We start from the raw sequence: 13,833 nt of genomic DNA, 5'->3' as shown, positions 1-13,833 counted from the left end.
CAAAATAGGTCTGTCGAAACTGTTTTTGAAACATAACCACAATATCACTTTTCCTTCATGGCATCCCCTTCTTAAAAGGGGATGTTTAAAGTTGAAAGTGTACAATAGTTGTTCGTGTATAGTAAGTGCTCTTCATAAATTGTTTTGATAAACATAGTATGTATTTATTTTAATTTTCTCTATCTTGTACTCCGTATCTTGTAAGAATATATGTGCATCCAGGTAGTCAAAAGAGCACATCTCCAATATCTTAGTAATTTCTAAGGGTATTAAGTTGGAACCTTCAATCGTTGGTGAGGAGGGTGTCGAACAAAATCAAAGTATACTATATACACCTAAGTAGTCGAAAGGGCACGTCTGCAAAATATCAAGAGCGGCTAAGAGTATTTAGTAGACGCTTTCAGAGGATGCTGGGGGAGGATTCTAAACTAAATCGAAAGACACTATGCGCATCCATTTCGTCAAAATGATGAACCTATAATATAACAAGAATCGCTTAAAGTTGATACAATATAACAATAATTGCTTAAAGTATAAAGCTGAAACCTTCGGTGCATGTTGAGATAAATCCCGAACAAATAGTCAAAAGACAGTATCCAGAACATGTCACGAACAGCTTTTGATATCAAATTTAACTTTCAAGGAATGATCAGAGAGCAAATTGAATTCAACGATAAGATTTCAGAGAAAAAGGGCATATCAAAAATATCTCAGCAACTTCTTTGGGTAATAAGGCGACTTTCAGATAATTGTACAGATGGTACTGATCAAAATCAAAACGCACTATGTACATCAAAGTTGCCAAAAAGACATATTGACAGTATCTCAGGAAGTTCCATGGACCAGAGTAGAAACTTTCAGGGAATAAACAAACATTGTAAAACAAAGTCAAAAGCAACTGTGAACATAAATGTAAAAAAAGGGCGCATTTATAATATTTCAGGAACAACTAACAGTATTAAGTAAAAATTTCGAGTGAATATCGAGAGGTATATTGAACTAATTCAGGAGTCATTAAGTGCATTATGAATGTCAATATGGCATATATGCAATAACTCGGGAACATTTAAGAGTATTAAGTGGGAACTTTCACCGAAAGTTGAGAGAAATGTTAAACTAAATCAAAAAACACTCTGTCTTGAGGGAATGCCGATGGGGATATTGAACTAAATCGGTGAACTGTATGCGTCCAGGGTGTCAAAATGGTTCATCTGCAGTACGCGGCTAAGATATTTGAAACTTTCTGTAAATATTGAAGGTGATGTTGAACTAAATCAAATGACACTATCTCCATCCAGGATATCAGAATGAGACGTCTTCAATAGTTCATATACGGTTAATGGTATAGATTAACGCCTTAAGCGACCTAGCTGAAACTGTGAAGGAATACTGGACGGAAAGGACAAGTAGATACTAAATTTTGATTTGTTGACCGAAGGGAGCTCATCAGCGACAAAGAATGTTTGAAAAAAAAATATGGTTGTATTGATTCTTAGTTTGAAAGTGTGTGTTATAGTGTGTTATATTCTTAGTGTGATCTCTTTTTTTTATCTCATTATAATTTCAGGCCGTGAAGACACCTCAATAAAAGTTTCAGAACCAAGGGAATCGCAACTGGAAACAAATCTTGACAGGGATTCTTCATCTCTTTTTTTTTTTTTTTTTTTTTTTTACAACAAAATGGAACTATATTAGCTAATATACTAGCTCAAAATGCATAAATGTAAACAAACAAGCTATTAAAGCAAAATATAACACACACAAAAAAATTCCTACAACGAAGTGTTTGATCATTATTCGTCTATATCAAAGGTTGTAACAGTAGATACGACGGAACAGCTTCACCCCCCAAAAATTCTCAAAATTGTTCACATTTTTTAAAATAATAGTACCCATACCCAACCATTTGTAGTTCTATAATATAGCTATTTTTAGAATTCCTAGCAAAATTTTGTCCAGAATATGAAGAGCAACCCAAAATCTTTTTGCTTTATTCATCAATAAAAAAAATATCAACAAAAGAAGTTTTTTAAAATAAGTACAGAACTAATTTAAACCAAAGGGGAGCAGAAATAGCAAAAAAAAAGTCATGCTTAAAACGTAAATAAATCCTTCTAAATAAACTAATGAAACCCTGCGACAGACCGTATTTCAAACAGTAGGTGGTGCAAATATCGTAGGTAAATACCGCTTTGTAGGGCTGTAATGAGAGAAAGGTAGATATAGCTGGGGCACAAGCTGCGGATAAAGGATGACAGATTACCAAAAATTGTCCTTTTCAGCCAACTGTCTAGGGCTAAACAGAAAGCAGGTTGTCCGCAGTTGAGGTGGGAGGATGTCATAAAGAAAGATTTAAAGGGAATAGAAACTTCCTGGGAGGGTGTAAATAGGGAGGCTCTGAATAAATTGGGATAGAGGAGCGTGCGTAGCTGTGTTGGACTCCAGTGGCTTGGTGCTGTGGTGAGTTCTTCATAGTAGTAGTAGTAAAGAGAGTGGAGGGGTTTCCCCCTCCAACCAGGAGAAAGCGCTTTCATTTCATATTCTTTTCAATTATTGTTAGTAACAAGATAATAATGAACCTAATCAAGGATACGTAATAATTCACAAAAAAACTTTTCAGTAAGGATCCCTGCTGTCTACTTAATATTTATTTAGACTTTCATATATGTATTCATTCACTTTCATTTCATATCCATTTTTATTTATTTGTTACCAAGAGGATACCAAGGTCGCATCCACGGGGAGGGGGTAGGTGGTTGGGCTATATTCCAGAGAGCTCGAATCCACAGTAGAGCTCACTTTTTCATTAGCTATGAATTACTATCCTTGTGTTGAATTATCTTCGTGTACACACAAAACGTTAATTTGAGAAAGCCTTAGAGCAGCATCGCACGAATATGAAATATGACCATACAGAGAGAATAATTAATCATCCAAGTGGTTAATGGAAAGACCGAATGAAAGATCGCCCAAACACGCCTAAGTCCATGCCTAGTAATCCAAATGACTGGCGAGCTTACGTTACGAGTGATTTAGTGCCCCGAATCCCAATGTACCTAGACCATATGCCGAACAACTTTCACTGTGCTATCAGACTTGAGTTTTCTGGACTGGACGGTATCTCTTTCGGATGTAACTACAAATGCCTTTAGGCTGAAAAAGAAAAAAAAAATCGTCCACAGTTGACGGCTTTTGTGCACTTCACCTTGTGAATGGTACTCGTCTTTAGTATGAAATATTAACATTATTGTATCAGATCATATTCGCAGTCAATTTTGTATCAAATGTTTTCTGTAAAGGGAAACTTACACCAATCCTGAAAAAACGAAAGCCAGCTAACATATGCACCTCGTATCATCCAATTACTGTGTCTCCAGTTTTACGCAAGAATCTAGAAATGCTTATACTGTCAAATGTTAGACACTGTTGCCAATTGCAAAACCAATAGTTTGGTTTTACGGTAGGGCTCATCTGCGCTGATGCTCTATTCGCCCTTGGTGCTCTTTTGTCTGGTTCTGAGGAAACGGGTGGTCCACTAATTATTGGCTCTTTTGATGTGAGCCGGGCTTTTGACTCGTCGGTGCACACGCAGATCCTTCTAGAAGCGTATAAACAAGGGCTAAATTTGTGTATTGTCAGGGTATTGTATTATATGTAATAAATTTAGAGTGCAAATCAAAATGCTCTCAAATACGGTCGAATTCGCTGTTTTACCGAACCACATGAGAGTCAGGCAAGGCTCAGTTGTTTTTCCGAGTTTGTCAACAATAGTGTTTTGCCGGCGCAAGTCCGAGTAGCTACGTCTAGTGTTTCAAAAGAGATCAATGTTTCGTTGATGACGCACGCTGATGACTTGCTTAATTTAAACAGGTCGGCTGATCGACTTTCGAAGAATTTTCGGAATACAATTAATAGGGGATACGTAGGTTTTTCACTTAATATGTCAAATTTGCCGTCTAGTTTTTTAATGCTAAGCACTGCGAAGGAGAAATCCCATTTTGGTGATTCAGTTGTGAAGCCATCTGAGAGTATTACTTACCTTGGTTTACCAATCGTTCGAAGCCTCAACTCTACCGGGAAGCTGCTAGTGCGCCAAGTAGAAGTGAAAATCCGGATTGCGTATAGGTCAATTATTAGTAACAGACATCAGTTTTGCTGTAAGTATCTGGCCTTGCTGTATAATGCCGTTGCCCTTCCACATGTACTGTATATAGCACCTTTTTGGCAATATCTGTCGTCTGCTCTTTGTGTAAAAGTAAGAGTTCTGTTTTTTTTTCAATTCGCAAAGTTCCTTCTAAGACTTTTACCGTAGATGAGTAACTCTATATCATGCGCTATTATGGCGTATCCGATCCAATAGTCTGTGTTAACCATGTCGCCGAGAATTTCCTGAAAAACGCTAAGGGAAGAGCAAGCCATAGGCTAGCCATTCTGTGTCAGTAGTTTTACTACTGTACATAATGTGTAATTGCATTTGGAGATGTTCCATAGTGTGACTTTTCTTTTCTTTTCCCTTTTTATACTCCTCTGTTTTTATTTCATGTAAAATCATGGGCGGCAGTAAAATTACTTACTTACTTACTATCAGAGCCAAAAAGGAAACAATCCTCTGTTTGGGCGTATCTTTACATATATATATATATATATATATATATATATATATATATATATATATATATATATATATATATATATATATATATATATATATATATATAAATACTAGTTACAAAAAAGGACAAACAGTTTGGACTAATCGCTTACTGCACCGTTTCTTTGATATTTCTTCTTTAATTTTTTTTTACTGATCAAATTTTCGGGAATCAGCTCAAATATCAATTCCTGAAACGCGGTAATTAATCCATTAAGTTCAGTCACTTACTTCAATTTTTTCCTGATACCTTGTCAATGGCGCCAATTCACAAAAATTAGGGGGATGGGGACAATATTATTTTGATTTAATTTTTCCCATGAATATACGAAAAAAGTATATTTTTCAATGACAATACCCAGAATCTATATATTTTAAAATCTAGATGGGAAGGGCACAAAAATCGGAAGAAAGGAAAGGGGGCACCCCTCCCCCCATAGAAGCCATTAAAACTTGTCACTCTTTATTCTGCATAACTTAGTAAGGACATCAGCAAAAATTGACGTGTACCATCACATATTACCTACCATCTGTCTGGAATTCTTGTTGGCTAAAATCCTCTCTGCACTCTTCGTATCTGTTTGGCTTTCCAAAATGGCTGATAACAGCTTACAGGCATTATTCTTCAATTTCAAAAGGTTGGTCTGATCTACAAGTTCACTAATATCGTCTGTCTAAAGGCCAACTACTATGTCTAAGCTGTTTGATTCATGCATTGCTATACAATTCTGATTCTCATGGGTTATTACGGGTCCCTGAAATTAAAAATAAATATTAGCATTAAAACAAAGAAAAAAAAGTTAAGGTAAATAAAGAAAGAGAAACTGTCAAAAGACAAAACGAAACTTGAAAAATCACCCCCAAAAAAGTAGACAACTTAAACAAATCTTTCAAATTACAAATTTACTCAAATTTGCTTTTCATCCAGATTTGTCAAATTGCTCTGGCACAATACGAGAGGATTAAGATGTAGATATTTGATTTTCTTTATGTATTGACTTCCATTGGAATGTTTTTTGGCTTCCTAACCTGTAAATTACTTACAAGGACGAAAATTTATAAGGGCGGTTCAAATTTATCTTAAAGAATCACTAGAAACCAGAGAACAAAGAAAAATTATTAGATATAAACCAAAATAAATCGTTGACAACGTCATAATAATGTGAGCGTGTTTTGTTGCCAACATTAATATCAAAGGAATAAAACATCGCAGAATGTAGTATTTGATTTAGTTCGAATGCCTGAATCTTTCCTGAGATTTTATGTTTATTTTGTGCTATATCAGTGGACACTATGGATCTAAAAGAGTTTTTATTTGTAGAATGATATCTTAAAAAAAAATCAAACATTAATAGATAAAGACAATTGGTTTCAGTAATACTACCTCGTTCATACGAAAGGGGAAGGCACAACACAAAAAAGTAGCCTGTCCCAAAAATGACAACAACCACTTCCTAATTTTTAAGCAAGATGATTCTATCTATTACATATGATTTCACATTCAATTCTATACATTTTTAAAGTGAATTTTGATAATTAGATTGTCAAAAGAGCGTATATTAAGAATTGATTTGTGTCTTAAGCTAGGACACTCAGAGAAGGGAACATAAATTAACCAAAAGGCAATATATACACACTACTACTATTATTACTATTGCTATAGCTACTACTTCTGTTGCAACTACTTGTAAGGTTATCAAAAGGACACATTGACAATGTCATAGCAATTTTTTATTGTATTAAGTTGAGCACTAATACTACTGCTGAGACTACTATTACAACTATATGTGTGAAGGTGAAATTTTCAGAGAATTTTTAGAGGGGAAGGTCAACTGAATCACAACATTCCATCTGCATACATGTTGTCAAACGGGTATATCACCAATATCTTAGTAAGAGTTTTGTGTGTGAAACCAAAACTTACAAGACTAGTTGTGGGGGTTCTCCAACCAACCAAAATACAATATTTGCATCATAATACAAAAGCTTTTACTCCTCCAACTACTACTACTGCTACTATTATTATTACTGCTACCACTACTACTACTACTAAAGCCAAGACCACTACTACTATTACTAAAGCTCAGAGTATTGAGGCAAAAATTTTGGGTAATATTATAAGTGCATTGAACTAAATCGAAACACTAGGCCCATACAGGCTGTCAAGAGGACAAATTGGCAATGCTTCACGAACAATTATTGCTTCTACACAAGCTAAGGGTAATAAGGTAAAGTTTTCAAGGAACATTTAGGCAGATGTAGAACTAAATTGAAACTAACTATGATCATGTAGAATGTCAGAAAGAGAAAGAGTAATATGAAAGTAACAGCTTACATTATTAATTTACACCTTTCAGGGGAAGTTTTAGTGGATTTTGAACAACCCAGAAAACACTACATGTCCACTTTTAATACTACTTCTACCCTTACTGTAACCAATGACATTAAGTGAAAACTTTCTGGAAACGTTTGAGGGGAGTGTCAATTGCCCTAGGAATGATGCATGGATGGATAATAGATAGACTTATCAATTAACAAATTAACTAACAACATTTTACAATTCTTATATGGGAGTTAATGCCAGATTTGCATCACACTCAATCAAACTATCTGAATTGGCTTTTACTACAATTAGCCATAACTTGATGCCCACAACTATTCAATTTTATTTCAAAATCAATGAATAATTTCGGGCATCCAGGCATGGCTAATTGTAGAAAAGGCCAATAAAGAGACAAAAAAAAGAGCAACAAAAAAAACTATCCAATAGAACAGATTCGTAGTTAATGAATAACTAAAAGAATGCATTACAACTAAGTCATATTTAATGCATAACTAATAGAATTATACAGCTAATAAAATTAAGAGAAATAGTATCAAAACCATGCATTATTATACATCCAGGCAAGAAATAAGCCAAAAAATAAATCTTTAAGTTATCTGACAGAATTATGTGAGGCTTTCAAGTGTTTGGTTGATCAGGAATAAGGTCTGCTTTCTTATACCCTGTGCAAGGTCAGGGCTACAAGTTGTACAGCTATACAGTCAAAAAAAACTAGAGTCTCTGATACAAGGTTGTAATTGTTTTTAGTATTTTGGGTCCTCAAAAAGTTCTGTAAGAAAAAAAAATTACAAAATTACATTTAAAATACAAAAATGTTAAATTTTGGATCAGTTCCAAAGCTTTGTTTTCAGAAGATTAGTTAAAACACACCAAACCATCTTTCAGAAAAAGCACAATAAGTGCAGTGGTTTTGGACATAATGATAAAAGAGTAAAACAAACAAAGTAGAGCAAACAAAAATAAATACAAGCATAAAAAAAGAAAATGAATCAAAGAAACATTCCTGCCTTGCCCCAAGAGTTTTCCAAATTGACGCCCCAGGAAACACACAGAGATGGATGGCAAGTTGCAGATGCATGCACACACACACAAAAACAAAGGAACATACAGATACAGTAATATCCATACATATGGGGTTGGAACCAAATAATTTAAGAGGCTGAGTACATACATCACACAAAATACAAATATACATCAAAACAAGGTAGCAAAAAAGAGGAAAAGGCACAAGCTGCTGAAAATTAGGTAAAAGTTAATACAAAAACACACAGAGAAAGATGGCAAATCATTGATGTATGCTCACATACAAAGAAAAAGTAAAGCCCACACACATAAGTGGACATGCAGATCAGATCCATATGCTTACAAAAGGATGAGTTCAAATATCTAATAAACAGGAGCAACTGGAAAACACAAATTTGATATGAAAAGATAAACAGCTGAACTTGTGACAATATGCTGAGTAAGCAAAGAAAAATAGGTTAAATATGGTTAAGAGCGAAAATATTCATAATTGATAATGTCAGTTGTAACTGTCACAAAGGAGTTGTAGGCTACATATCCCAAAATGCTGAATAATGAACAAATATTGTGAAAATTAGCCTTAAAATAGCATGGAGAGCAAAATATTAATAGTTGAAAATGCAGGTTGGAATCCTCACAAAGGAGTAGCAAATTTTCCAAAATGATACAGGTGTAAAAAAGGGATGAATACAGCTAATATGATGATTAAACAAGATAAAAAGGCTGAGCTCATAATAAACAGAAAAAAAAATAGTTAGGGAAAAATAGAAAAAGGCATAGATGCTTGAATTAATTTATTAGGGAAAAAAGAGAAAAAGTATTCATACTTGAAGATCTTGGTTGTGATTAAATAAAAAGCTTAGCCAATAATGCTAATTACATATAGAGCTGATTACAATTGTGACATCATACAAAAAGTCTATTTTCAATTTACTGTTGGAATTAATTGTCCCTAAAACTTTTATAAATTTAAACTTGCCTCATTGGCTGCCCAGACACAAATTCATAGTGTGTAGCATTCATTTAGTCAAATGCTTCTATTTCTTTCATGAAGTCATAAAATGGTCATGATTCCAAGATAATAGGATAAGGTTAAGTTTACTCTCTTTTAACTGATTATATATTCAAAACTCTAAATAAAGATTTGACAATTAAATATGATACCACTTGTAGCAAAAAATACAACACATTATAAAATCTGAGATGACACAAAAGCACATTTTTGGAAAATATATGATACACTCCTTAAAAAAATTGGCAGCCCTGAATAAAGCTTGATGCCTTTTCTTATGCTCTTATGAATATAATAATTGCCTCTAACTGAAATTCAAATTTAATCAATTTTTATCCTAACCTAACATTATTATAAATAATTTTAGCACTGAGAAAATGTAGCATTATTTGTTCAAAAATGATGGAAAAATGATGCTGAGAAAATATAGTATTATTTTGTGGAAATTGAGTGATATGTTATACTTTAACTAAAATTTGTCATTTTTAAGAGATCAAGAAGAGCTTCAATTTGAATTTGTGTTAATAGAAAAAAGTAAACAGCATGCAGTTTACCAAAGCTGTATGCATAAGCAGCAATTCCCATTTTTAGGAGTATAGGAGGGGTATCCCACCTTGGACAAGATTACTAATTTCCAGAGATGTCTTTCCTTCAGAATAATCCATCTGGCTTAAAAAGGCACCAACAAATATGACAAAAATACTAGATTGAAGCTGGTTGAGTGGCTTACTAATTGAGTAAATAGCTTAGCCAATAATGCTGATTCCATATAGAGCTGATTACAATTATGATGTCATACAAAGTCTATTTTCAATTAACTGTTGGAATTGATTGTCCCTAAAACTTTTATAAATTTAAACTTGCCTCATTGGCTGCCCAGACACAAATTCATAGTGTGCAACATTAATTTAGTCAAATGTTTCTATTTCTTCCATGAAGTCATAAAATGGTTATGATCCCAAGATAATAGGATAAGGTTAAGTTTACTCCTTTTTTGAACTGATTTGGAAAAGATTGTATGTTCAAAACTCTAAATAAAGATTTGACAATTAAATATGATACCAATTGTAGCAAAAAAATATGACACATTATGAAATCTGAGATGACACAAAAAGCACATTTTTGAAAAAAATATGACATACTCCTTAAAAATTTTTTAGCAGCCCTGCATAATAAGAGCTCAAAAAGAGCTTAAATTTGAATTTGTGGTAGAAGCAATTATTATTTTAGTAAAAAACATCAAAAAGGCATCAAGTGGTGTATTTGCTTTATTGGTAAGTCAGTTATATGAACTGTCATAATTTTTAGAAAATTTATCATTTTTAAGAGCTCAACAAGTGCTTAAATCTCAATTTAAGGTAGAAGCAATTTATTTTATTCATAAAGAGCATAAAAAAGGAATCAAGTGATATATTCACTTTATAGGAAAGCCAATTGAACTGCTTTAATTGGCTTCAAGAAAAAAGTATTTTTAGAAATTTCAACTATTTATTCTATGGCCTTTGTGATACAGGGGTCATTCTTAAGGAATTAGGACAAAATATAAGCTTTAGCATAAAGAGCAAGGTATTGACAAGTGGGCAAACCCCCTCATATATGTAATAAAAACATATGAATATAGAAGTTTGTTATGTAAGCTATTTTGTAAGTTACCTATATCTTTCACTAATGAAAATGTTTGTAAAAAACTAAAAGTTCTGGTTGCCTTTTATTTAACCAAAAAAATTAGAAGGCAATTGGGCCTCCTACTGTGCTCCTTATTTCTCCAAATTGTTTGATCAAAACTATGAGAAAGCCATTTAGCCAAAAAATATGCAAATTTCCTTTTAATTATTCATTTGCAGAGAGCTGAAATCAAAACATGAATTAACTAAAAAATGTTCAGTAATTAAATAAAAAAACAAGTTTTTTAACTGAAAGCAGGGAGCAACATCAAAACTTAAAACAAACAGAAATTGCTCTGTACATGAAAGGGGCTGTTCCCTCCTCAATGCCTTGCTCTTTATGCAAAAGTTTTTACAGTTTTAAAAAGTTGAGTTGAGAGAAAGAGTCAAACTTTAGCCCAAAGAGCCGGGTGTGGAGGAGGGAACAGCCCCTTTCATATGCAGAGTAATTTCTGTTTGTTTTAAGTTTTGATGTTGCTCCTTACTTTCAGTAAAAAATTTTTTTTTTATTTAATCCACAAAATAATACTACATTTTCTCAGTGCCATCTTTTCCGTCATTTTTGAAAATATTATGCTATATTTTGCCAATATTAATAACATTTATAATAAGGTTTGTTTAGATTTGGTTAAAGTAGCCTACTTGAAATTAGAATTTACAATAGAAGCAATTACTATACATGTAAAGAACATAACAAAGGTATTGAGTGCTATTTTCACTTTGTTTGTAGGCCAGTTGTATGAACAGCTATAATTTTACCAATAACTATTTTAAGTAACTTGGTGGTAATATCTGACTAGCTAGAAAATAATATCTTTAGGGTGTATCATAAACATCAAAATAGTTTGATAATGCTATATCTTAGCTTCTCTAATATATATCTAACTAGGCAGTTAATAAATTTTCTAAGCAAACTATTCATAATATACAAATAATTATTTCAGTTTGACATTGCAGAGATAGGCTATCTACCTAGGTGGATAGAACTTTGACCTAAAATGTCTTTTATTATCCCACTAGCCTACTTTTGTCCTTGTTCTAATCTAGGTAGGCTATATTTTTTTTGAAGTATTTTGTTCTGAAAATGTTCTGCATTTTGATCTGAACAAATTATACTTTCTTCTTTACAATTATTTTGGTTCAAAGCAATTCTCAAACCCCTTTCCCATTGAAAGTTGTCTTTTATATATATTTTTGTTCTAGCATTGCTCCTTCTGTAAAACCACTATTATCGACCTTCAACTATTCTGATTATTTCGAAACACAATAATTATAAATGATATACTAACAAAAAAAAAATGATTAGCCTAATATGGAAAAATGAAATTAAGTTGTAGCCTATCTTCCCCCTAATTTTCCTATTTGAAGAAATGAAGAAATTCCTGTGCCAAACCGTAAAATAAACAGCCGAAAATTAAGCCAAATGCTATAGAAACAAGTGGAAGGCAGAATACAAATTTCTATCCTAAATATTAGAAACTAAGAATCTGAAACTTTTATCTTGATTTTCTAAGCCACGATTTTATCTGCGAGTAGATCAAAAAGATGTTAGCAAGACTTATTCCTGACCCATTATCACTTACAGATTGAAAACCGTCGGGAAGCCAAAAGAAGACTTCAGAAGGCTTGACATTAAATTAGACGCCAACTGAGTGATATTAAATATCAATCTGTATTCCTAAACTAAAGTAGTTCAAACAATGAAAGACTTAATTCTAAAAACAAAGTGTTTTTAATATTTTAAAGGTTGAGTAGCCAAAGTGTAAAAAGCAAAGAAACTAGTATTAGCATATTACTAAAAACATTATTAATCTTAAATGTGCGTCTATTATCAAAGGACAAAATTATTAAATATGATAGGATATCGATCACTATCTTATTTTCCATATTGCTTATCAATCCTATGAGAACGATCATCACCTCTTAAAAAGTAAATCCCCCAATTGATTATCAAAGGAAGGAGGGGAAGGGTGCTCTCAAATTCGCAGTATTACTTTTTTTTAACCTACATTTGTGTATGATATTTTGCACAATATTTTTCCTCATTAGCGTTCAAACAACTTCAATTTAAGAAAGGTCTGCATTGGAAGTATGGGAAAACGTAGGACAAGGAGAAAACGAGGCAGTTTACAGCCAGATGAAAAAAAAGAATGAAATTTCAAAAATAAAAGTAAGTTTTCCCATAGGCCGTGTCTTCAACAAAGTTTTTCAGGCAATGATGTCCTTTTTGTTTTTTTCGAGGCAACTGCAAAGGAAATGCATGAAATAATTATAGTGTTTAAAATACCGATACGTTTATGCTCCCGCGGATGACTTGTTGTGTTCACGTTTCTGATTCAGTTTTTTTGCGTGTGTTTCTGACTCTAGGCGTTTGTGCCTGAATTTGTGTTTTTGTCTCTCTGCCTTTTTTTATGTGTTCCTTTGCCATACTCTGTGTGTTTGTGTGGTGTAGATTTTGTTTCTCACTGTGTGTTCTGTGTTTTTGTGTGTGTGTGTCTTTATCCCTCTCAGTGCATTTGTGTGACTCTATTTGAGGCTTTGTGGGTGTTTATGTATTTCTTTCTCTCTCACTCTCTTTCCCTCCCTCTCTTTATGTCTGTCTCAGCATTTGTTTGCCTGTCTCCGTTTTCCTGTTTGTCTGACTGTGCGTTCATGTGTTTTTTTTATCTCGCGCTCTCTCTCCGTGCCCGCGGTCTAACCGTCATTTTGCCTGTCTTCGTTTGCCTGATTTTGTTTGCTTTTGTGTGTATTCTTTTCTCTCTCCCTCTCTCTTTTTTTTCTCAGCCTGTGCGTCTGACAGTCTGTTTGCTTCTCTCTTTGTTCCTGTGTTTCTGACTTTGGGTATTTGTGTATGTTTTTATATATTTCTATCTCTTTGTGTGTGTTCTTGGGTCTGACCGTTTGTTTGCCGGTCTCTGTGTGTGGAATTTGGAAAATCCTGCCCTTCTCTTTCCCACCTTGTTAAAAAACCATATTAACCTATCTCAGACTCTAGTAGATTCCCAATGCACCTGGTACTTGTAACTTTGTTTCTTTAAATTTCTTTTTTTTGAGGATCCAACTTTTGAAAAAAAGTTCTAAACGTTTTAGTTGTTAACAAACCCTAAAAATAATAGAAACATAACAAAAAAATGCAATG

General features: G+C 33.3%; 1 long non-coding RNA gene across 1 annotated transcript in view; it reads right to left on the bottom strand.

Annotated features, from left to right (window-relative positions):
* LOC136027110 (uncharacterized) overlaps window positions 1-12,043 on the bottom strand; it is a 31,119-nt gene extending 19,076 nt beyond the window's left edge. The window contains exons 1-2 of the long non-coding RNA XR_010617503.1: window positions 11,984-12,043; window positions 5,179-5,406 (exon numbers count right to left, since the gene is read on the bottom strand). This is a non-coding gene — a long non-coding RNA (uncharacterized LOC136027110). The remainder of the gene's footprint in view (window positions 1-5,178; window positions 5,407-11,983) is intronic.
* Between the last annotated feature and the right edge of the window lie 1,790 nt (window positions 12,044-13,833).

This window comes from Artemia franciscana, chromosome 5 (assembly GCF_032884065.1).
Source record: "Artemia franciscana chromosome 5, ASM3288406v1, whole genome shotgun sequence".
Lineage (NCBI taxonomy): Eukaryota > Metazoa > Arthropoda > Branchiopoda > Anostraca > Artemiidae > Artemia > Artemia franciscana.
The sequence above is the reverse complement of the archived record's forward strand: the minus strand, read 5'-3'. Positions and strand labels throughout refer to the sequence as shown.